The sequence below is a fragment of the Triticum urartu genome, chromosome 1A (genome assembly GCF_056163025.1).
Source record: "Triticum urartu cultivar PI428250 chromosome 1A, HENAU_Tu73, whole genome shotgun sequence".
Taxonomy (NCBI): Eukaryota; Viridiplantae; Streptophyta; class Magnoliopsida; order Poales; family Poaceae; genus Triticum; species Triticum urartu.
In genome coordinates this window covers 514,528,616-514,555,849 of record NC_141873.1, presented here as the reverse complement: position 1 = coordinate 514,555,849, position 27,234 = coordinate 514,528,616, and the positions used below count along the sequence as shown (strand labels likewise).

General features: G+C 44.5%; 1 long non-coding RNA gene across 1 annotated transcript in view; it reads left to right on the top strand.

The window, feature by feature from the left end:
- The window catches only part of LOC125524115 (uncharacterized), a 29,961-nt gene extending 2,955 nt beyond the window's left edge, over nucleotides 1-27,006 (top strand). The window contains exon 4 of the long non-coding RNA XR_015608120.1: nucleotides 26,788-27,006. This is a non-coding gene — a long non-coding RNA (uncharacterized LOC125524115). The remainder of the gene's footprint in view (nucleotides 1-26,787) is intronic.
- Nucleotides 27,007-27,234: the final 228 nt, after the last annotated feature.

Below are 27,234 nucleotides of genomic sequence, written 5' to 3'. Positions count from 1 at the left end.
CCGTATTACAAGGCTCCCAATAGCATTCCATTTCACTTCTCTGTGAAATAGGTGTAATTTCGTTCCAGTCCTTCCTCTTAGAAAAATATGGTGAACAAAAATGTGTCATTTCTACTACACACCAACGATGTCCTGGAGCTTGGCGGTGCAGCTCTAGAACTCTGGTCAAACTGGCTGAGAAAATAGGACAAATAGCAAGCTGCAGCCCAAATGAATTTTTGGAGTAAACTTGTCATATCTTATAAATTTGAGAGAAGGGACTCATCATGCCATGTCTGGCTCTAGATTCTAGAGAAATCACATTGACTTCGCTGGGAGAAGACATAGGAGTTACTGTATGCTATGCCATGATATCCAAAATCGACGCAAGTTAATATGAGGTTTCTTTAAAAGTAACATCCAAAGTTTGCATGCATTATCTTCCAGCATATGTACTATGAACTCGGAGCCTCGTAAATACAGCAGCATATATTCAAATGTTGCAATTGATTCATTGACCTTCAAGGAGGTTTCCAATTGCAAGCTACAGAGACAGAGAACTTCTATTATCATCACAATATTACTTTTTAGCTTTATTTTTGTTATCTTACTAATACCGTGGTTTGGTTCATGAAATCAGAAACAACATCTCTTTTGTGAATGAAATAATAATTTTGTGTTGTTTAGCAGATCAATTTTTCTAGAACCTGAATAGACTGACCAGCTTGTTGGTCAAGTAATATCTACTATATAAAGGGGAACATGCTGCAGTAAAGCCAAGAAGAATATTACTATTTACTTTATATACTTTATCTACAATAATTAGAGTTAATGTGAGTGGTAGATCCTTTCAAGGTGCCTCGACATCTTCTGTTCCCATTGAAGCGCTCACAACTCTCTGCAAAACCGAGCCACTCTTCTTGTTGAAGGGGGAGCCCCTCATCTTTTGCATCTTCTCTTTTTCTCTGGAGAAGTACCAGAACAGTCATCATTAGGCTTGAATATTTCTTCCGTCAGTTCATGCCTCATGCCTTCCCTCTCAGCTGGCGCCTTACTAGAATTGTAGAATTCTCACAAATACAAGAGTCTATATTTAATCTCCATGCTCTGAGAACAAGAACTTCAGCTTATTTAACCTTGCTATGGAATAAATAGCTTCAGGATCACAATTAGCCTTTTCTTTTTCTTTATATGTTCATGGCACTTATGCACAAGGATTCCTGGTTCCGGCTACTCGGGGCACTTGTGAACATATTGGATTACTGGTGCATTATGCAAACAGCGGATGATCTGCTACTCCTATAGATGAGTAAGGTATTTATCCTGTATTTATTTCTTGCGATCAAAATCTGTACATTCACCACTATATATTTTAAGTTCATTCTTATGACCCAACTTCAGATAGACTAGTTTTATGTACGCTGTAACGCCCTCGATGCGGCTATAGCTTCCACGTGTCGAGGCACGACTTAGAGGCATAACCGCATTGAAAGCAATGTCGCAAGTTAGGCAATCATCACAACATCCCATGTAATATAGATAATAAAAGGGGAGATACATATTTGGCTTACACTCATCACGTCAATCAAAGTACATAAATAGCATTACAACATTCAAACACTCATGGCCCGACTACGGCGCCAAAATGAAAGATAAACCCAACATGCGACACGGTCCCGATCACCCCAACTGGGCACCACTATTGATCATCAGGGAAAGACACGTACTAACGGCGTGAGTCCTCGTCGAACTCCCACTTGAGCTCAAGCGCGTCATCTGGAGCGGGATCATCAGGCGCTGCATCTGGTTTGGAAGTAATCTGTGAGCCACAGGGACTCAGCAATCTCGCACCCTCACGATCAAGACTATTTAAGCTTAAAGGTAAGGCAAGGTAATTATGTGGAGCTGTAGCAAGCGACTAGCATATATGGTGGCTATCCTGTTCGCAAAAGAGAGCGAGAAGAGAGGGCAAAGCGCGAACGAGAAACTAGAGAACAACCTGCGCAAGCATTACTGCAACACTGTGTTCACTTCCCGGACTCCGCCGAGAAGAGACCATCATGGCAACTCACACAGTTGATTCATTTTAATTAAATTAAGGTTCAAGTTATCTACAACCGGACATTAACAAATTCCCATCTGCCCATAACCGCGGGCACGGCTTTCGAAAGTTCAAATCCCTGCAGGAGAGTCCCAACTTAGCCCATGACAAGCTTTCACGGTCAACGAAGGAATATACCTCCTCCCGAGACATTCCGATCAGACTCGGTATCCCGGTTCATCAAGACACTTTGACAAGTCAAAACCAATTCAGCAACACCGTTCGAATGTGCCGACAAATCCCGATAGGAGCTGCTGAAAGATCGTGGATGTCGCCTAGAGGGGGGGTGAATAGGCGTTTTAAAATAATTACGGTTTAGGCTTGAACAAATGCGGAATAAACCTAGCGGTTAATTCGTCAAGCACAAAACCTAAAACAACTAGGCTCACCTATGTGCACCAACAACTTATGCTAAGCAAGATAAGCACTATGTGATAGCAAGATATATGACAAGAAATAATATGGCTATGACAAAGTAAAGTGCATAAGTAAAGAGCTCGGGTAAGAGATAACCGAGGCACGCAGAGACGACGATGTATCCCGAAGTTCACACCCTTGCGGATGCTAATCTCCGTTTGGAGCGGCGTGGAGGCACAATGCTCCCCAAGAAGCCACTAGGGCCACCGTAATCTCCTCACGCCCTCACACAATGCAAGATGCCGTGATTCCACTAAGGGACCCTTGAGGGCGGTCACCGAACCCGTACAAATTGCAACCCTTGGGGGCGGTCACCGAACCCGTACACTTTGGCAACCCTTGGGGGCGGTCATCGGTACCCATCAAATTGCTCGGGGCGATCTCCACAACCTAATTGGAGACCCCGACGCTTGCCCGGAGCTTTACACCACAATGATTGAGCTCCGAACAACACCAACCGTCTAGGGCGCCAAGGCACCCAAGAGGAACAAGCTCTAGGGTGCGCAAACACCCAAGAGTAATAAGCTTCTCAAACTTCACTTCCACGTATCACCGCGGAGAACTCAAACCGATGCACCAAATGCAATGGCAAGGGCACACGGAGTGCCCAAGTCCTTCTCTCTCAAATCCCACCAGAGCAACTAATGCTAGGGAGGAAAATGAGAGGAAGAACAAGAAGGAGAACACCAAGAACTCCAAGATCTAGATCCAAGGGGTTCCCCTCACATAGAGGAGAAAGTGATTGGTGGAAATGTGGATCTAGATCTTCTCTCTCTTTTCCCTCAAAAACTAGCAAGAATCCATGGAGGGAGTGAGAGTTAGCAAGCTCAAAGAAGGTCAACAATGGGGGCAAAAACAAGCTCAAGAGATGGGGAACCATTGGGGAAGAAGACCCCCTTAAATAGGTCCCCACGAATCTGCTCGTTATGTACAGAACAACATAGGAGCGGTACAACCTCTGTGAGCACCGGTACAACCGGTAACAGGCAATAAGCGGTACAACCAGCCCACAACCGCCCAACAACCGCACCACAACAGAGACCAGTCCGGTGGTAGAGCGGTACATGACCGGTACAACCTCCAGACCAATTCTGGAGCGGTACAACCGCTCCAAACACCGGTTGTACCGGTCAAGCGGTACAACCTCTCCATGGGGCGGTACAACCTCTCTGTGTAAAACAGGCAATATTAAAACAGCCACAACTTTCGCATATGAGCTCCGAATTCAACGAAACCAAGTTTGTTGGAAAGCTAACGACAAGGGCTAACACAATCTTGAGAGAAATATCAATAAGAAGCAAGTGAGAAAAGGACCATAATAAAATGGTGAGAACCCTTTCTCGAAAAAGACCGGTAAAACCTCCAACACCGAAAACATCATAGAAGATGCATGCGAACTCTGTTTTCGATGAACTCAAGCTTGTCATCAAGATGACCATAAGCTCTAAGACTCACAAATGGAACCAAACAAGAACCAAGAAAGATGATGCAAGGATGCAATGGTTTGAGCTCTTGACTAATGATACGATCAAGCTACTTCCTAGAGAGCCCCCCTTGATAGTACGGCAATCGATTCTACAACCCGGTCTCCCAACTACCACTATGAGACCGGTAAAATAGAAAACCTATCAAGGGCAAACCTTTGCCTTGCACATAGTCCACTTGAGCTAGATGATGACGATCTTGACTTCCTCAAGTTGGACCACATTTCTTGATTGTGTTGGCTCGATGAAGACTAGTTGATTGCTTGCCCATACTCCACTATGGGTGAGCCACTCTTTGGCACATCTTCACAATTCCATTGACACCACAATGGAAAACAAGCTTCAAGCTTGATTGCTCCCCCATACTCCATTATGGGTGAGCCTCTCTTCGAGTTGCTCCACTTGAACTTGCACACTGCAAACGTGATGACGATCACCACTTGATGTCATCCTCCATGGGTTGTATGAGATCTTCCTCTTGACGCAAGACCATGGAAACATACCTAACCCCACAAAGAACTCTCACGTAGACCATGTGTTAGTACACAAAGCGTAATGGACAATGCTTACCATACCATGGGATCACTTGATCCCCCTCGGTACTTCTTCTACGCTTTGTGAGTTGATCAACTTGATTCACTCTTGACTTAGTCTTGATCAACATTGAATCTTTCCAACTCTCTTCATTTGGATGATGTCTTGAAGGTAAACATGAATGATCACACAATCTTCTTCTTCAAGACATGCTTGCAATAAGCTCAACTCACACATGACCAATCTTTGGATAATTCCTTGAAAAGCACTTTGGCCATCTCAACTCACACATGACCAATCTTTGGATAATTCCTTGAAAAGCACTTTGGCCATCTCATAAACTCCCTGAAACCAACACATGGACTTCAACAAATCCTTCAAATATAACTCAAGGCAACCGTTAGTCGAGATTGTCATCAATTACCAAAACCACACATGGGGGCACCGCATGTCCTTTCAATCTCCCCCATTTTGGTAATTGATGACAATCATTTTCAAGAGAGTTTATATAAGGAATTATTTATCACCATGCAATGCAACAACCAATAATGCATGTGTATGAGATGCAAATGCTTAGGTACAAAACCAAAGCAAGAAGAAAAAACTCTCTAAACTTATCCACAAAACTCTCTGAAACTTCTCCCCCATTGGCATCGATTGCCAAAATGGGCGAAAAGCTTAGAAGGCCAATATAAATTGTGTTCCTCCATAAGTTGTGTATTTCTCAACAAGAGAGTGGAATGCAATGCACATATCCAGCGGTAATACTTGGAGGAAGACCAACTATATTGAGGCACCAAGATTGCTAAAGGAATGATATGCCACAAGGACATAACAAAGAAAGAAACAAGCAATCAAAAGGTACCAATTGAAGCAAGCAATCAACGGGTATCAATTGAACCAACTAGACCAAAGATCCTACGAGCTACATGAATAAAGGATATTATGATATGAGCGAAGGAGTGTTCTAAAGAAACTAGAGAAGCTCCCCATGATTTGTGCACACATAAGAATTTTTGTATTTGGATACAAAGTGCACAAAATAGGATCACAGCTCCCCCAAAATCAATAGAAACTTACAATAAGTGCAAGTGAGCATATAGGAAACAAAGCCTAGTACTTGCAACACACACATGGTTGAGCAACAAGTAATAAAAGAGGCAACTTAAGAATGGGCTCAACCAAAATGATGTGTGTGAGTCAAGGCAATGCACTTGAGAAGACTAATGTACGGATGAGCATTAGGCATCAATGAAGTCTTGAAAGAACGAGGCACACGGTGCAAGGCCTATCATTCCCACACACAACTAGCAAATGGGTTCACAAGCTTACTAATAAGCATATTAAGAACCTATGCTTGTGACAACCCGTGGTGAAGATAGAAGATGAAAGCCTCATCAAGACGAGGGATACCAATAAAGATGGCAAAAGCCTCGTAAAGATAAGCATGAGGAAAATAATCTTCACCACACACAAGAGTGCATCAAGATGCAACGATAGAAGACACGCACTCAAGGCAAAAGCTTTCACGGAGCCACCAAAGAAATAACATAAGAAAGACAAGGTGGCCGTGAAAGAAAGGATATCAACTAGATATGCAACTTCTCTCAAGTGTATAAGATTCTAGGTAGACGAAATCATGATGATATATATCTACAAAGAAGGATGTACACCCGAAATAGTTACAACACGAGGAACAAGATATCCAAAGGGAGGTCATACATATACCAATAAGATATTTTCTTGGAAGCATAGCTCATGGCTAGATATGGTCTTATTGTATATAAATGAAGTCCACACACGAACAACAAAGACATCACAACTAGCAACAAGAGATCATTGTTGGGATGCTTTGAGAAAGAAAACAAGTATCACAAGAATGAATGAATAGCATGCCATGATACAACCTACACAAGGTTGATACAAGAAATGTGTGCATGAAGAATATGAAGATACTTGTTACCGAGTTAACATTGGAAGGATGTAGTAGACACCAATTGAAGGTAGATAGTAGTTCATTGATCATCCTAGCTCGACTCCAATAAGCACATGATGACAACACCTTCCTTGTGAGTGAGCCGAGCTTCCAATGTATCTCCAATTGTTCCTAGAACAACAACACAAACAAAATGGTATCCAAACTCATTGGGACCAAAGAGTTAGAGAACCGACAATACATAGGAAAAACTCCACATAAATATGTGCACATAGATACGAAAATAAATTTCATGCACATCTCATCCAATTTGAGACTTGGTAGAGCTTCCCCTATATATTTGGTCAAAGAAAGAAAACATGCCAAAGATACTACACAAAGTTAATACGCATGCTCAAGACTTTCAAGAACCGATACCAAAAGAAAAAGAAATACCAAGTGAAGAAAAGATATCAAATGAATAAATCATCACTTGGAGAATATCAATAAAAGATACATCAAGGAATGAGATATCCATTGATACCCACTAAATAAAGGATATCAAACCCCCAAAAGAGAGGATGGTTCCAAACAAACCAAGCTCTCTACAAAGTTTCATGATGGCACAAAGTACCCAAAAGAAACGACTTGCCTTCCACCGACACACACTTGATAAGGATCACAAGAAGAGTGTTTTATAGAAAAATAGGATATCTCCCCCAAGCATTGTGCAATATGGAGAATTTGCATTTGAATACAAAAAGCACAAGATGGGATCACCACTTTCACTATATCTATACAAACACTAGACAAGATCAAGAAATAAACAAGATTCACAAGTGGTATGGAAGACAAAGGGAGTTGATACAATCCTTGGCAAGAGAAAGGGCAAATAAAAGCAAAGGCTAATGTAAAGATGATCAATAATATCTACCATGTGAGTACCAATTGTCAAAAGACAAGAAGTATTTGGAAATAATTCCCGGTGGTAGATGGCAAGGATATCCGACATCGTCTTCACACCAAACAAAAAGAAAATTGCAACTTGTAGAGCTAACATGCCACCTAGGAACAAGATAATTTACAATATCAACTCTAGATGACAATATCTCAAATGTACACATTTTCTAGGCTAGTAATATACACATAGCATATTACTCCCCCATAATGTGATACCAATTAAAGATAGACAAGAGGCAATTAAAGGATCCAACAAGAGATAATTAATGGACTATTTAGAATTTGAATTTCTCATGAGAAGACATACCACATAGTGACTAGATAAGCTTGCAATATCAATACTAAGTGGTATTTCCCATGTACCCACCTTTATAGGATTGTGAAGTGCACAAAGCACATCACTCCCCCCATAATGGGATATTCCATTAATCTCTCACAAGAGCCAACTAAGAAAAAAACAAGATGCAAGAGGCTCAACGCATGACACACATGTACATGATGTGCAAACCAACACACACATACTTGATTGCTCAAGATAATTAAGTTGGAAGCACAACATATACACACACATGCAAGGAACAAAACCAAAACATGCAAGGGGGCAAGTAACTTTCAATGTAAGCAATTGAGGTACAAGTTACCGCAAGGAGGCACATTGGATATAAGATATAATCTTGATGATTCAATTGACTTGGCTTGAGACAATAAGAATGATGAAGTACCCTTAATTCTTCATAATGTAGCCAAGTCTCCAATGACCTCCAACATCACCTATTGATCAAGTTTGAGCTTGTTGGTCCCCAATCAAGTTGGGTCCTAAGAGGTTACTCACAATAGGCTTGGCTACCCAAATGGTTCTTTGCTTCAAACCACTTTGAGTACCAACAAACTTTGCAACCACATTGCCAACCTTATCCTTCCCAAGAGAATAAAAATCATCAATAATAATTGGGTTGGATAAGTTACCACTAGTGCATGAAGAGGCGAGGTGACCTTTCTTGCGACATAGGTAGCAATGTCTACTCTTCACTTTCTTCTCACTTGATTTCTCAACTTGAGAAGCATAAGCTTGAGTCTTCTTGGGAAGAGGCTTTCCTTCAACTTGAGGTTGAGAATGAGAGTGTACTTGTGGCCGCTTCCCTTGTTGCTTGTCACTAATGGGCTTCTTCTTCAATGGGCAAGATCTAACATGATGCCTTTCTACTTTGCACTTGAAGCAAACAATCTTGGCCGAATTCTTGACTTGTTCTTGGCCCTTCCTTTTGTTCACCTTGGACTTCTTCTTCTTGTTGGAGTTGAATCCAAGTCCACCTTTGTCATTGGGGGATTTTTGCATGCTCAAGATGTTGTTGAGAGTAAATTTCCCTTCATGACTCTTTTCCAAGTCTTTCTTCAAAGAAGTGACTTGGTCCTTGAGCTCTTTGATTTCCTCTACATGGTTAGTCTCAACACAAGTACTAGAGGAAGTATAAGCTTCATCATTAGAGCAACAAGGCAAGGAAAGCAATTCATCACAAGATGTACCAATGTTATGTATGGATGAATCACGAGGACTAGCACAAGGCAATATAGCATTTTGAATAAAAGTGGTGCTAGTATCCACATGAGGCTCACTAGATGTTACCTTAGCAAGCATGGCCTCATGAGCTAACTTTAGCACATTATGGGATACTAGAAGATCATCATGAGAGCTTGTGAGCTTTACATGATTTTCTTCCAACATCTCATAATTGATAGATAGCAACTCAAGTTGAGCCCTTAGCTCAACATTCTCCTTCAATATGGATGCTTCACAAGAGATAGAGTTAGTGGCACAAGCATCATCATTAGAAACAAGAGGAGAAGACAACTTGGCAAGCTCTTTTGAATATGAAGCTTCAAGTTGAGCATGAGACTCGGTGAGTTTGATGAGCTCACCCTTGACGACCCTTGAGCCATTTTCGAGGTGCTCAAAATCCTCAAGGAGTCCAGCATGAGCAACTTCAAGCTTAGCATTTTTAGTTTCAAAAACATTGGCCACCTCAAGAGCTCTATCATGAGATTCCTTCACTCTAGATAACTCTAGAGCAAAAGTCTCCTCAAGAGATTCCTTGGTGGTTTGTTCAAGTTCAAGAGCTTGAGAGAGGTCCGCAATCTCATTAGCGTAATCACGCTCATGACCTTCCATTTTATCAATGGTGACCTCATGCTCCTCAAGACGAGATTCCAACTCATCAATATATTTCTTGCCCTCAATAGCAATAGACATGATTTCCATGAAGTTGGAACGAGCAATTTTATTCTTAAGAAGAGCTTTAAAAATTATTTCCCCCTTAACTTTTAAGGAGGCAACATCATCATTCTCTTCATCATAATCGACATCATCATCACTCTTGCCATCATCAATATTATCACAAGATATATTGGGATTCAAAGTGGGAGATACCTTTGAAGCCTTGGCCATAAGGAAAAAAGCAACCGATGATGATGTAGGATCCCTTGAAGCACCGTTCAAGACCACATCTTGTTCCATGGAGTGTTGGGTTTCCTCTACATTGTTAGCACAACAACTCGAGGAAATAGATACATTTTTATCATGGCAACAAGACATAGCAAGCATATCATCATGAGATTTGAGCAAGCAATTTCTACAAGATATGCAAGAACTTTTAACACAAGCATGTGAAACATTTAGAGTGCTCGAAGTGTTAAAGTCCAAAGAAGGAGCATTGCAATAAGATAGTGATGAAGGATCATCCACAATAAGCATACTATCATCATTGCAATGACCAACACTACTCACCATATCATTACCTTGTGGCAAACCACATGTAGGTGAAGTAGAAGAAGTTGAGAAGACTATACGACCGGAGGTGGAGGGAGAACAATCATCCCCACAAATCTTGGACACACCATATTTTTCTTGAAGCTTCGTCCACAACTCATGAGCATCCCGGAACGGCATGAGTTGAAATATAACTACATTGCTCAAAGCATCGAAAAGCACATTAGAAGCTTGAGCATTGAGATAAGAGTTTTTCTCGTCCTCTAAAGATAATCTTTGGGGATCCTTTGAAGGAGAAAAACCCATATCTACAATTCGCTCTAAATTTGGGTCCATGACCCTAAAGAGATTAAGCATGCGAATTACCCAAACATCAAAATTTGTGCCATCGAAACTAAGAGTGTCAGAGAATCCTAAACCCCTAGTCGACATCCTTACTCTTTAGGCGGTTAAGCCCAATAAAGAGAAACGAGGCTCTGATACCAATTGAAAGATCGTGGATGTCGCCTAGAGGAGGGGGGTGAATAGGCGTTTTAAAATAATTACGGTTTAGGCTTGAACAAATGCGGAATAAACCTAGCGGTTAATTTGTCAAGCACAAAACCTAAAACAATTAGGCTCACCTATGTGCACCAACAACTTATGCTAAGCAAGATAAGCAACTATGTGATAGCAAGATATATGACAAGAAACAATATGGCTATCACAAAGTAAAGTGCATAAGTAAAGAGCTCGGGTAAGAGATAACCGAGGCACGCGGAGACGACGATGTATCCCGAAGTTCACACCCTTGCGGATGCTAATCTCCGTTTGGAGCGGCGTGGAGGCACAATGCTCCCCAAGAAGCCACTAGGGCCACCGTAATCTCCTCACGCCCTCGCACAATGCAAGATGCCGTGATTCCACTAAGGGACCCTTGAGGGCGGTCACCGAACCCGTACAAATTGCAACCCTTGGGGGCGGTCACCGAACCCGTACACTTTGGCAACCCTTGGGGGCGGTCACCGGTACCCGTCAAATTGCTCGGGGCGATCTCCACAACCTAATTGGAGACCCCGACGCTTGCCCGGAGCTTTACACCACAATGATTGAGCTCCGAACAACACCAACCGTCTAGGGCGCCAAGGCACCCAAGAGGAACAAGCTCTAGGGTGCGCAAACACCCAAGAGTAATAAGCTTCTCAAACTTCACTTCCACGTATCACCGCGGAGAACTCAAACCGATGCACCAAATGCAATGGCAAGGGCACACGGAGTGCCCAAGTCCTTCTCTCTCAAATCCCACCAGAGCAACTAATGCTAGGGAGGAAAATGAGAGGAAGAACAAGAAGGAGAACACCAAGAACTCCAAGATCTAGATCCAAGGGGTTCCCCTCACATAGAGGAGAAAGTGATTGGTGGAAATGTGGATCTAGATCTCCTCTCTCTTTTCCCTCAAAAACTAGCAAGAATCCATGGAGGGAGTGAGAGTTAGCAAGCTCAAAGAAGGTCAACAATGGGGGCAAAAACAAGCTCAAGAGATGGGGAACCATTGGGGAAGAAGACCCCCTTAAATAGGTCCCCACGAATCTGCCCGTTATGTACAGAACAACATAGGAGTGGTACAACCTCTATGAGCACCGGTACAACCAGTAACAGGCAATAAGCGGTACAACCGGCCCACAACCGCCCAACAACCGCACCACAACAGAGACCAGTCCGGTGGTAGAGCGATACATGACCGGTACAACCTCCGGACCAATTCTGGAGCGGTACAACAGCTCCAAACACCGGTTGTACCGGTCAAGCGGTACAACCTCTCCATGGGGCGGTACAACCTCTCTGTGTAAAACAGGCAATATTAAAACAGCCACAACTTTCGCATACGAGCTCCGAATTCAACGAAACCAAGTTTGTTGGAAAGCTAACGACAAGGGCTAACACAATCTTGAGAGAAATATAAATAAGAAGCAAGTGAGAAAAGGACCATAATAAAATGGTGAGAACCCTTCCTCGGAAAAGACCGGTAAAACCTCCAACACCGAAAACATCATAGAACATGCATGCGAACTCCGTTTTCGATGAACTCAAGCTTGTCATCAAGATGACCATAAGATCTAAGACTCACAAATGGAACCAAACAAGAACCAAGAAAGATGATGCAAGGATGCAATGGTTTGAGCTCTTGACTAATGATACGATCAAGCTACTTCCTAGAGAGCCCCCCTTGATAGTACGGCAATCGATCCTACAACCCGGTCTCCCAACTACCACTATGAGACCGGTAAAATAGAAAACCTATCAAGGGCAAACCTTTGCCTTGCACATAGTCCACTTGAGCTAGATGATGACGATATTGACTTCCTCAAGTTGGACCACATTTCTTGATTGTGTTGGCTCGATGAAGACTAGTTGATTGCTTGCCCATACTCCACTATGGGTGAGCCACTCTTTGGCACATCTTCACAATTCCATTGACACCACAATGGAAAACAAGCTTCAAGCTTGATTGCTCCCCCATACTCCATTATGGGTGAGCCTCTCTTCGAGTTGCTCCACTTGAACTTGCACACTACAAACGTGATGACGATCACCACTTGATGTCATCCTCCATGGGTTGTATGAGATCTTCCTCTTGATGCAAGACCATGGAAACATACCTAACCCCACAAAGAACTCTCACGTAGACCATGTGTTAGTACACAAAGCATAATGGACAATGCTTACCATACCATGGGATCACTTGATCCCTCTCGGTACTTCTTCTACGCTTTGTGAGTTGATCAACTTGATTCACTCTTGACTTAGTCTTGTTCAACATTGAATCTTTCCAACTCTCTTCATTTGGATGATGTCTTGAAGGTAAACATGAATGATCACACAATCTTCTTCTTCAAGACATGCTTGCAATAAACTCAACTCACACATGACCAATCTTTGGATAATTCCTTGAAAAGCACTTTGGGCATCTAAATTCACACATGACCAATCTTTGGATAATTCCTTGAAAAGCACTTTGGCCATCTCATAAACTCCCTGAAACCAACACATGGACTTCAACAAATCCTTCAAATATAACTCAAGGCAACCGTTAGTCCATAGAGATTGTCATCAATTACCAAAACCACACATGGGGGCACCGCATGTCCTTTCAGCTGCACATATCGTTCTCAGGGCACACTCAGATGAACACTACGTACAACTAAAACCAACCCTCGAGTTGCCCCGAGGTGGCGCTGCAAGTTGCTCTGTTTGGACCGACACTCAGAGGAGCACTGGCCCGGGGGGTTTAAATAAGATGACCCTCGGGCTCCGGAAACCCAAGGAAAAAAGAGGCTAGGTGGCAAATGGTAAAACCAAGGTTGGGCATTGCTGGAAAAGCTTTAATCAAGGCGAACTATCAAGGGGTTCCCATTATAACCCAACCGCGTAAGGAACGCAAAATCCGAGAACGTAACACCGATATGACGGAAACTAGGGTGGCAAGAGTGGAACAAAACACTAGGCGAGAGGCCCGAGCCTTCCACCCTTTACCAAGTATATAGATGCATTAAGATAACATGGCAATATAATGATATCCCAACAAGTAAATAGTGTTCAACAAGGAACGGTCTCCAATCTTCACCTGCAACTAGCAACGCAATAAGAGGGGCTGAGCAAAGCGGTAACATAGCCAATCAACGGTTTGCTAGGACATGGTGGGTTAGAGGTTTGACATGGCAATTTGGGAGGCATGATAAGCAAGTGGTAGGCATCGTAGCATAGTCATAGCAAAAGAGCAAGCATCTAGCAAAGCAAAGATAGTAGTGATTTCGAGGGTATGATCATCTTGCCTGCAAAGTTGTCAGAGTTGACTGGATCCTCGAAAGCAAACTCAACGGGATCCTCGTTAGCGAACTCGTCTCCCGGCTCTACCCAAACAAGACAAACAAGCAACAAGGACACAATCAACCACGTGCAAGGATCAAACAACATGATGCAAAGATGGTATGCTATGCGGGATGCAATATGTGATGCATATGCAAGATTTGACAGGGAATGCATGAACCTGGCCTCAACTTGGGAATCCAAGTGTGGCACTGGAAAGATGAGATGAAAACGCTTGAAAACGATATAAAGAACGCCGGAATCGGAGTTACGGTTTGGAAATGGCAAGCAATTCAAATATGACCACGTTCTGCGATTAACAGCAAGTAGCCATCTAAATGCAACAAGATGGACATGCTACAGCACCCAAACATGGCATCAAAATACATGGCAGGGATCCATTCCTGAAGCTTAACAAAAGACTATCACTGAGCTACGACCAATTCATCCATTAACAGGTTCAAACAAGCATGGCAAAAATGCATTTGGTAAACAGGTTTCAGACTTAGTGAAATTAACACTTGTCTGGAATTTCAGATCAGATAGCACTCTTTGAAGCATGAAAACTATATGCTACAGGACCTGAACATGGCAAAGTAAAGCATGGCATGGAGCTACTCAAAGAGCTTAACAAAAGTCCCTTAGTGACCTTGAGCCAAAAGGGATCAGAAAATACATTTGCAAGCATGTGAACATGGAAAAAACATAATCAGTTCTCAGTCTTAGTGAAAACTGGAGCATGCTGAAAACAGATATCAAGTAGGCATGTTTACGAGCTCGATGCACTCACTACAGAGCAAGTCATGACAAGCTAAGCATACACCCATCAAGAATACACAAAATGCAAGCTAGACATGGCAAGAACAATAGCATAGCATGCACAGATCAACTACAACATCCTCGGTAAAATTGCTAACAAGTAGACAATCTGCCCAGATTCACGAAATGACAAAAGTAGAGCTCGATTGACTCAAGCTAGGGTACTCCATAATTGCAAACAAAGACACGGATGGATAGAGCACTACAATATTAACAAAACATCCTTACTGATCATCCTCAAAAGAGGCACGGATCACTAGGAAACAACATGAACATATGGCCATATGAGATAAACAGGTCAAGGACTTAGTGGAAATGCTAAGTCCCTGAAATCAGCATTAACAAATGCCTCACTTTGCAAGCTTGTGCTAGTCACCACACACATCACAAAAATACATGGGTTGCACCTCTGGATAGATGGCAAAAACATATAACAAAACACATGTAGAGCTGATGGGCATATCATGCACACAATAATCATGGCAAAAATGACAAATATCTAATTGGAGCAGCAGATCTGACAATTATCTAAAATAGCACTCTTCTAATAGCATTTCGGGCACCAAGATGAAATCAAATGAAAATGATGCAATGAGATGAAATGATGCGCTCTCTGAGACGAACATTTTGATATGCTATATGCCCAAAACGGAGCTACGGATGAGGAGATACAACATGATGAACATGAGCAAATAATTAGGGTTTCGGGCAGAAAAGTCAACCCAGACGGGATCCAGATCCAGATCTGGCCGGCGCGATCTACGAGGTTCGCTGGAGTTGCTCGGGGAGGCGGCGTTGAGGAGGGAGGAGGAAGGCCGGGCCTCGCCGGGCGGTGGTGGCCGGAGACGGGGACGATGGCCGGTCCGGGTGCGGCGGCGCCTGCCGCGGCGGAGCTCCCGCTGGCCGGCGTCGAGTCGGCGGCGGCGCAGAGAGGCTTCGGGCGACGGAGCCCGGAGCTGGAGAAGGCGGCGGCGGGGCGATGCGCAGGGCGGCGCGGCGGATCCGGGCCGCGGGGGCCTCGCCTGGGCCTCCCGGGCCGGCGCGTAGAGGGAAGGCGGCGGCGAGTGGCGGCAGCGGCGCGGGTCGGACAATGTCCGGCCCGGCGATTTTTGTCCGGCGGCGGCGGATGAAATGGATCTAGGGTTTCGGGAGGAAAGGGAAGGAGAAATTTCAGGGGGTCTTTATATAGGCATAGAGGGAGCTAGGAGTGTCCAAATGAGGTGCGGTTTTCGGCCACGCGATCGTGATCGAACGCTCTAGATGATGGAGAGGGTTTTGGTGGGTTTTGGGCCAACTTGGAGGGGTGTTGGGCTGCAACACACACGAGGCCTTTTCGGTCCCTCGGTTAACCGTTGGAGCATCAAACGAAGTCCAAATGGTACGAAACTTGATAGGCGGTCTACCGGTAGTAAACCAAGACCGCTTGGCAAGTCTTGGTCCAATCTGGAAATGTTTAATCGCCACACACGAAAGAAAGGTAGAAATGACCACCGAAGGAGAACGGAGCGCCGGAATGCAAAACGGACAACGGGGAAAATGCTCGGATGCATGAGATGAACACGTATGCAAATGCAATGCACATGATGACATGATATGAGATGCATGACAACGACAACAACACACGGAGACAAAAACCCAAACCCGAGAAAATAAAATAACTTAAGGCCGGAAACGGCAAGAGTTGGATTACATATTGGGTAAATCATATCCGGGGTGTTACAACACTCCACCACTACGAAAGGATCTCATCCTGAGATCTAGGACTGAAAGAACGCCGGGTACTCAGAACGGAGGTGATCCTCGCGTTCCCAGGTAGCTTCACGGTCGGAATGGTGTGACCACTTGACTTTGAGGAATTTGATTGACTTGTTGCGAGTCTTGTGTTTAGTCTCTTCAAGAATAGGAACGGGGTGCTCACGATAAGAGAGATCTTCTTGGAGTTCAATGTCCTCGAAGTTTACGGTGCGGTCAGGAGTCTTGAAGCACTTTCGGAGCTGAGAGACATGGAACACGTCATGAACATTTGCAAAGTTTGAAGGAAGCTCGAGTTCATAGGCGAGATCGCCTCTCTTGCTGACGATCTTGAAAGGTCCCACGTATCTAGGGGCAAGCTTCCCTTTGATACCGAAGCGACGAGTACCTTTCATAGGAGAGACGCGGAGGTAAACATGATCTCCGATCTCGAAAGCCAAATCACGGTGCTTACTATCATAGTAGCTCTTCTAGCGGGATTGGGCTGCTTTGAGGTTATCTCGAATGACTTTGCACATTTCCTCTGCCTCTGTGATTAAGTCATTACCCAAAAGCTGACGTTCACCGGTTTCAGACCAGTTGAGAGGGGTACGGCACTTCCTGCCATACAGAATTTCAAATGGGGCCTTGCCCGAACTTGCTTGAAAATTGTTGTTGTAGGAGAATTCAGCATAAGGAAGACAATCCTCCCACTTCATGCTGAAGGAGATCACACAAGCCCTGAGCATATCTTCAAGAATCTGGTTGACACGCTTGACTTGACCGCTAGTTTGCGGATGGAAAGCTGTGCTGAAGCGGATGTTGGTGCCCATGGCCTTCTGAAAAGAATCCCAAAACTTGGAGGTAAAGATGCTGCCACGGTCTGAAGAGATCACTTGAGGAATCCCGTGCAGAGAGACAATTCGAGAGGTATAGAGTTCCGCCAATTGAGCTGCAGTGATTGACTCTTTGATAGGCAGAAAGTGAGCCACTTTAGTGAGTTTGTCGATGACAACGAATATAGCATCATTGCCACGCTTGGACTTTGGAAACCCAGTCACGAAGTCCATCTCAATGTGGTCAAACTTCCATTCTGGAATGGCAAGAGGTTGGAGGAGACCCGCTGGCCTTTGGTGTTCTGCCTTCACTCTTCTGCAGACATCACATTCATTCACGAATTGAGCAATCTCGCGCTTCATTCGAGTCCACCAATAAGCCTGCTTGAGGTCCTGATACATCTTCGTGCTACCAGGGTGGATGGGGAGGAGAGAATTGTGAGCCTCATTCATGATCACTTTATGAAGGTCACCTTTGGGTACAACAATATGATCCTCGAAGAAGAGAGTATCCTTGTCATCAAGGCGGTAACACTTGTACTTGGGTTGACTCTTGGCAATCCCAATCTTCACCTTCTTCACCATAGCATCAAGAAGCTGAGCTTGGCGAATCTGGTCTTCCAAGATAGGAGAGACTAGAAGGTTGGCGAGGAAACCTTGAGGAACAACTTGCAGATTAAGCTTGCGGAAAGCTTCACAAAGGTCGGGTTGATAAGGTTTGAGAATAAGACTGTTGCAGTAAGCCTTCCTGCTCAATGCGTCAGCAATCACATTGGCCTTGCCTGGAGTATACTCGATACTCGGATTATACTCTCGAATCATTTCGACCCATCGAGTTTGCCTGAGAATGAGATTAGGCTGAGTGAAGATGTACTTGAGACTCTTGTGGTCAGTGAAGATGTCCACTTTTCTTCCCAATAAGAGATGTCTCCAAGTCAAAAGAGCATGCACAACTGCCGCCAACTCGAGATCATGAGTGGGGTAGTTCTTCTCATTGGGCTTCAACTGGCGAGAGGTATAAGCAACAACTTTCTACTCTTGCATCAACACTGCGCCAAGATCTTGGAAAAAGGCATCGCAAAAGACCTCGTATGGTTTGGATTCATCAGGCGGAGTCAGAACTGGAGCGGTGACCAATTTCTCTTTCAAAGTGTTGAAAGCAATGTCACATTCCGGAGACCAAACGTACTTGACGTGCTTCTGGAGAAGATTTGAGAGAGGCTTCGCGATCTTAGAAAAGTTTTCAACGAATCTTCGGCAGTAGCTTGCGAGACCGAGGAAGCTACAGAGTTGCTTCGCGTTCTGAGGAGGTTCCCAATTCACAATTGCAGACACCTTCTCAGGATTCACCGCAATGCCCTTGGCAGAGATGATATGACCAAGATAAAGAACCTCATCGAGCCAAAATTCGCACTTGGAGAACTTGGCGTAAAACTTGTGTTCCCTGAGCTTATCGAGTACCAAACGTAATTGCTTGGCATGATCTTCCTTGTTCTTCAAGAAAACCAGAATGTCGTCGAGATAGACCAAAACGAAGTCATTGGTGTAGGCGTTGAAGATGAAGTTCATCATGCGAGAGAACGTCGGAGGAGCGTTGACGAGACCAAAAGACATGACAGTGTATTCATATGACCCATAGCTTGTCCTAAAAGCCGTCTTGGGAATATCTTGCTCACGGATTCGAATCTGATGATAACTCATACGGAGATCAAGCTTGGAGAATACTTGGGCACCTTTGAGTTGTTCGAACAGCTCGTTGATGTTGGGAAGTGGGTATTTGTTCTTGATGGTCTTCTTGTTCAATGGACGGTAATCAACACAAAGTCGGTCCGTTCCATCCTTCTTCTTCACAAAAAGAACACCACAACCCCACGGAGAAGAACTAGGCCGGATGAGACCCATTCTCTCTTGAGCATCGAGTTGCTTCTTCAGCTCCTTCAACTCTTCAGGTCCGAGCTTGTAAGGATGCTTGCACACAGGTTCTGTGCTAGGCTCAAGATCGATGACGAATTCAACTGGCCGGTGCGGAGGCATTCCTGGAAGCTCTTCTGGAAAGACGTCTTGATATTCGCAAACGACTGGAATTTGCGAGATAGCATCCAGTTCACCCTTCTCATTGAGAGAAAATAGACGGATGGTATCATCGTGAGCGGCAAAGACAATTACATCCTCAGACGAATGAGTCAATTGAATCTGCCTGGCTGTACAATCAAGATGCGCCTTGTGCTTAGAAAGCCAATCCATTCCGAGAATAAGATCAATATCCGAGTTACCAAGAATCACCGGAGAAGAAAGGAACTTGTAATCACCCAACGTGATAGAGACATCCGGGACGCAATTGTTAGAAGTCATTTGCTTGCCCGGAGACACAATCTTCAACGGGACAGGAACCCTCTCGGTCACAAAATCATGCTTGGCAACAAATGGTGTTGAAATAAAAGAAAGCGATGCACCAGTGTCAAAAAGAATTTTTGCGGGAACATCGTTAACATGAAGGTTACCCATGATGACATCTGGCGAGTCCTCTGCCTGAGCTGCATTCAGCAAATTGACCTTGGCATGCTTGGGGTTATGCTTGACCACAGCTGTACTTGCCGATCTCACAGGAGGAGGAGGAAGACGCCTCTGATTGAAGCATTTGTTGGCATAGTGACCCTTCTGTTGGCACTTGTTGCACGTGACTTCTGAAAGCGGACGGTGATACGGAGCACTCGATCTTGGAGCTTGAGACGAAGTCTTGTTCTGAAAGCCAGGGTTGGGTGGGTGGGAAGATCCACTGCCACCTTTGCTCTTCTGCTGATACGGCTGACGGAACGGAGGAGAAGGAAGCCAATACTTCTGCTGCTTGGCCACTTGAGTAGAGGAAGAAGGAGTAGCATCTCTGACTCACTTCTTGGAAGCATCACACCTCAGTTGAGCGGCCTCTTGCTTCAATGCCATATTATAGAACTCATCGTACCTCAAGGGCTCAAAGAGAACAAGAGCTAGCTGAATTTCTTCTCTGAGACCACCCCTGAACTGGTATATCATGCTCTTCTCATCAGGGACGTCATGCTTAGCAAAGTGGGCGAGCTTCTGAAACAACTTGTTGTAGTCATAGACAGACAAAGAGCCTTGCTTCAGGTTGCGGAATTCCCCACGCTTGCTTTCAACCACGCTCTGAGGGATATGATGAGCTTTGAAATCTTGACGGAATTCATCCCAGGTAATCGCACGGCCTCCTCTGGAATCCTTGTACTGCCGGAACCATTCTGCAGCTTGGTCTTTGAGTTGGAAGGAAGCAAACTTGACAAAGTCCTCAGGCCTGACGTTACTGCACTCGAAATGCTTGCACAGATCCACTAGCCAATCGTCAGCATCGGTTGCCTCAACACAATTGCTGAAAGTCTTTGGCCCGTTAGCAAGGAACTGGTTGAGTGTAGCAAAGTGATTCTGATTGTTGCCTTGGTTGCCTTGGTTCGCTTGATTGCGCTCTTGAAGAATTTGCATGATCAACTGTGTGTTTGCATTGGTTGCGGCCATCACAGCTTGCCATGCCTCCGGAGGAGGAGGAGGTGGTGGCGGATCCTGATTCTGATTCTGATTGGTGCTCTTAGCGGGAGCTATCCTGAAGAGGGTGACAACCATTAGCACATTGATAGACAAATATTGAAGCTGAATCCAACGGAATGAAAATTGGAACATATAGTCTTCACATCCGAACATAAGAACGAATGCATTCCTCTTGAAATGGTCACATATCCATAAATTGAGAAGCCACTTAGAATTTAGGTAGAGGAATAAAACAACAAGGTACGGATCAAGAACGAATACTCGGTAAGAAATCCCAATCTCAAACCAAATATCCGTGGAAGAAGAACTAGAGCTACAAGAATTCCCACCTATGAAACTCCCGAACCTTTCCGGTTATGCAATCAGGTGTTGGGGATACAGGGGAAGCATAATATCTCACCCAAATCTAGCAATTCCTACATCCAGCTGTATCCATCCTTCAACACATAACCGAGAAAACTTCGGAAACCATCTACCTCAACCTTCGAAAAAGCATCCGTTATACAAGTTATGGCGATACTCCCGAACTCCCGCCCCAGTACTGGGTGGCGTCGAGGTTATCTCACCAACGAACTGCATAAAAGAGATTTTCGATGTCGGCGTACTAAACTCAGGTATTCCAGAACAGCAACGATAAAATTGTGACGACAACACCTCGGAGCTCAACTCCTCGGGACACTGCCACAACCCCTAAAGACAGGAGGCACCAAGAACAATGTTCTCGTCACAAAACCATCGGAACGATTCTAAGATACCCGCGTGATCCTAAATTTTTTTTAGTGAAATTTGAGAAGAGAAGAGTCAAAACTCTACGTCAGGATGCCTTACCAGAGCGATGAGGATACTCGGAAGTAAAAAGAATTCCTAAACTCTCCGATATATAATTCCTAAATGACTCAAAACATTTTTCTAGACACAACTCGGCCGCTAAAAACGATCAATCAGTGGGGGCTCCTAAGGTCGGGGAAGGCTCTGATTACCAACTTGTAACGCCCTCGATGCGGCTATAGCTCCCACGTGTCGAGGCACGACTTAGAGGCATAACCGCATTGAAAGCAATGTCGCAAGTTAGGCAATCATCACAACATCCCATGTAATATAGATAATAAAAGGGGAGATACATATTTGGCTTACACTCGCCATGTCAATCAAAGTACATAAATAGCATTACAACATTCAAACACTCATGGCCCGACTACGGCGCCAAAATGAAAGATAAACCCAACATGCGACACGGTCCCGATCACCCCAATTGGGCACCACTACTGATCATCAGGGAAAGACACGTAGTAACGGCGTGAGTCCTCATCGAACTCCCACTTGATCTCAAGCGCGTCATCTGGAGCGGGATCATCAGGCCCTGCATCTGGTTTGGAAGTAATCTGTGAGCCACAGGGACTCAGCAATCTCGCACCCTCGCGATCAAGACTATTTAAGCTTAAAGGTAAGGCAAGGTAATTATGTGGAGCTGTAGCAAGCGACTAGCATATATGGTGGCTATCCTGTTCGCAAAAGAGAGCGAGAAGAGAGGGCAAAGCGCGAACGAGAAACTAGAGAACAACCTGCGCAAGCATTACTGCAACACCGTGTTCACTTCCCGGACTCCGCCGAGAAGAGATCATCACGGCAGCTCACACAGTTGATTCATTTTAATTAAATTAAGGTTCAAGTTATCTACAACCGGACATTAACAAATTCCCATCTGCCCATAACCGCGAGCACGGCTTTCGAAAGTTCAAATCCCTGCAGGAGAGTCCCAACTTAGCCCATGACAAGCTCTCACGGCCAACGAAGGAATAGACCTCCTCCCGAGACATTCCGATCAGACTCGGTATCCCGGTTCATCAAGACACTTCGACAAGTCAAGACCAATCCAGCAACACCGCCCGAATGTGCCGACAAAACCCGATAGGAGCTGCACATATCGTTCTCAGGGCACACTCAGATGAAATTACGTACAACTAAAACCAACCCTCGAGTTGCCCCGAGGTGGCGCTGCAAGCGACTCTGTTTGGACCAACACTCAGAGGAGCACTGGCCCGGGGGGGTTTAAATAAAATGACCCTCGGGCTCCGGAAACCCAAAGGAAAAAGAGGCTAGGTGGCAAATGGTAAAACCAAGGTTGGGCATTGCTGGAAAAGCTTTAATCAAGGCGAACTATCAAGGGGTTCCCATTATAACCCAACCGCGTAAGGAACGCAAAATCCGAGAACGTAACACCGATATGACGGAAACTAGGGTGGCAAGAGTGGAACAAAACACTAGGCGAGAGGCCCGAGCCTTCCACCCTTTACCAAGTATATAGATGCATTAAGATAACATGGCAATATAATGATATCCCAACAAGTAAATAGTGTTTCAACAAGGAACGGTCTCCAATCTTCATCTGTAACTAGCAACACTATAAGAGGGGCTGAGCAAAGCGGTAACATAGCCAATCAACGGTTTGCTAGGGCATGGTGGGTTAGGTTTGACATGGCAATTTGGGAGGCATGATAAGCAAGTGGTAGGCATCGTAGCATAGGCATAGCAAAAGAGCGAGCATCTAGCAAAGCAAAGATAGTAGTGATTTCGAGGGTATGATCATCTTGCCTGCAAAGTTGTCAGAGTTGACTGGATCCTCGAAAGCAAACTCAACGGGCTCCTCGTTAGCGAAGTCGTCTCCCGGCTCTACCCAAACTAGACAAACAAGCAACAAGGACACAATCAACCACGTGCAAGGATCAAACAACATGATGCAAAGATGGTATGCTATGCGGGATGCAATATGTGATGCATATGCAAGATTTGACAGGGAATGCATGAACCTGGCCTCAACTTGGGAATCCAAGTGTGCCACTGGAAAGATGAGATGAAAACTCTTGAAAATGATATAAAGAACACCGGAATCAGAGTTACGGTTTGGAAATGGCAAGCAATTCAAATATGACCACGTTCTGCGATTAACAGTAAGTAGCCATCTAAATGCAACAAGATGGACATGCTACAACACCCAAACATGGCATCAAAATACATGGCAGGTGTCCATTCATGAAGCTTAACAAAAGACTAGCACTGAGCTACGACCAATTCATCCATTAACAGGTTCAAACAAGCATGGCAAAAATGCATTTGGTAAACAGGTTTCAGACTTAGTGAAATTAACACTTGTCTGGAATTTCAGATCAGATAGCACTCTTTGAAGCATGAAAACTATATGCTACAGGACCTGAACATGGAAAAGTAAAGCATGGCATGGAGCTACTCAAAGAGCTTAACAAAAGTCCCTTAGTGACCTTGAGCCAAAAGGGATCAGAAAATACATTTGCAAGCATGTGAACATGGCAAAAATATAATCAGTTCTCAGTCTTAGTGAAAACTGGAGCATGCTGAAAACAGATATCAAGTAGACATGTTTACGAGCTCGATGCACTCACTACAGAGCAAGTCATGACAAGCTAAGCATACACCCATCAAGAATACACAAAATGCAAACTAGACATGGCAATAACAATAGCATAGCATGCACGGATCAACTACAACATCCTCGGCAAAATTGCTAACAAGTAGACAATCTGCCCAGATTCACGAAATGACAAAAGTAGAGGTCGATTGACTCAAGCTAGGTACTCCATAATTGCAAACAAAGACACGGATGGATAGAGCACTAAAATATTAACAAAACATCCTTACTGATCATCCTCAAAAGAGGCACGGATCACTAGGAAACAACATGAACATATGGCCATATGAGATAAACAGGTCAAGGACTTAGTGGAAATGCTAAGTCCCTGAAATCAGCATTAACAAATGCCTCACTTTGCAAGCTTGTGCTAGTCACCACACACATCACAAAAATACATGGGTTGCACCTCTGGATAGATGGCAAAACATATAACAAAACACATGTAGAGCTCATGGGCATATCATGCACACAATAATCATGGCAAAAATGACAAATATCTAATTGGAGCAGCAGATCTGACAATTATCTCAAATAGCACTCTTTTAACAGAATTTCGGGCACCAAGATGAAATCAAATGAAAATGATGCAATGAGATGAAATGATGTGCTCTCTGAGACGAACATTTTGATATGCTATACGCCCAAAACGGAGCTACGGATGAGGAGATACAACATGATGAACATGAGCAAATAATTAGGGTTTCGGGCAGAAAAGTCAACCCAGACGGGATCCGGATCCAGATCTGGCCGGCGCGATCTACGAGGTTCACCGGAGACGGAGTCGAGGTCGCCAGAGTTGCTCGGGGAGGCGGCGTTGAGGAGGGAGGAGGAAGGCCGGGCCTCGCCGGGCGGTGGTGGCCGGAGACGGGGACGGTGGCCGGTCCGGGTGCGGCGGCGCCTGCCGCGGCGGAGCTCCCGCTGGCCGGCGTCGAGTCGGCAGCGGCGGAGAGAGGCGTCGGGCGACGGAGCCCGGAGCTGGAGAAGGCGGCGGCGGGCGATGCGCGGGGCGGTGCGGCGGATCCGGGCCGCGGGGGCCTCGCCTGGGCCTCCTGGGCCGGCGCGGAGAGGGAAGGCGGCGGCGAGTGGCGGCTTGCCATGTCCGACCCGGCGATTTTTGTCCGGCGGCGGCGGATGAAATGGATCTAGGGTTTCGGGAGGAAAGGGAAGGAGAAATTTCGGGGGGTCTTTATATAGGCATAGAGGGAGCTAGGAGTGTCCAAATGAGGTGCAGTTTTCGGCCACGCAATCATGATCGAACGCTCTAGATGATGGAGAGGGTTTTGGTGGGTTTTGGGCCAACTTGGAGGGGTGTTGGGCTGCAACACACACGAGGCCTTTTCGGTCCCTCGGTTAACCGTTGGAGCATCAAACGAAGTCCAAATGGTACGAAACTTGACAGGCGGTCTACCGGTAGTAAACCAAGGCCGCTTGGCAAGTCTCGGTCCAATCCGGAAATGTTTAATCGCCACACACGAAAGAAAGGTAGAAATGACCACCGAAGGCGAACGGAGCACCGAAATGCAAAACGGATAACGGGGAAAATGCTCGGATGCATGAGATGAACACGTATGCAAATGCAATGCACATGATGACATGATATGAGATGCATGACAACGACAACAACACACGGAGACAAAAACCCGAACCCGAGAAAATAAAATAACTTAAGGCCGGAAACGGCAAGAGTTGGATTACATATTGGGTAAATCATATCCGGGGTGTTACATACGCACTCCAGTTTTTATGCCTATGCCAATAGAGTAATCTATCTTATTTATTTTTAAAGAGAAGAAACATATGCTTTTGCTGACCTATCAGCTCCTTATGGAGATGGTGGGCCAGTTGGGGTAATCTTAGCTGAGGATCAACGTTTGTGTTAACACATGGTTATTGACTTCTCTATATTTATTACTATTTGTATTTTGAGAATGAGATGATCCTTTGTGTTGGCGTTTTGGTACTGTAGCCCAGTTCTGCGCAATAGCAGCTCAATATTATTTTGGTGTGTTGGGTTTGGCTTGGACACTTGGGCAACTGCTAATGCTTACCTACTCCTAGTCCATGTTATATCTGCTCTTACCTAGTTTCGCATATGACACTTTATGTAATTCACATTGTTATTGTAATGGTTGCATGTTCTGATTGTATGCCTTTGGTGATCTTTTTTCTGGTCTTTGGTATGAAGCTAGCTAAGCGCTTCTATTATTTATAGAGACTACTGTGTAAGCAGTCAACACAATTTACATGTTAATATTTTAAGATATGGTATGAAGCTAGCTAAGCTCTTCTATTATTTCTAGTAGCATCATGTGATTCACTGAACAAAAAAAGGATTGCACTGACATATGGAATGTTTGCAGTTTCTGATAGTGTATTAGAACTGAGACATGTTTAACTTTTGTAGGAAGCAAACAAAAGGACTGCACTCACAAGGAACCATGAGGCCAGCGATCCACGTCAACTGCATGTTTTAGCTTTCATTGTGTAGAAATAACATCTCAGACTTGTATCTTTTAGCTATCTTTTTGTGAACATGATGCATGGTGTCTTGGTGGATATCTTTAGAACAGACTGAAGTATATGTATGTGACGATTAGTTAATGAAACAAAAATGTTTCGTGCACCTGATGTGAATCTGTGATGTATGGTGTCTTGGTGATTTCATTATATGTATGTGATAATCAGTACCATAAGTTAACTATAGTTGTGGTTGGCTAAAGAAAATGTTGATGAACTGTTGGTCGGCAAAACAAAACACCATCTGATTGTTGGTCGGCAAAGGCTCATGGGAGGGCCAATAGAAAGTCGGTCGGTAAAACAAACGCCGTTAGACAGTCGGTCGGGAAAAGCT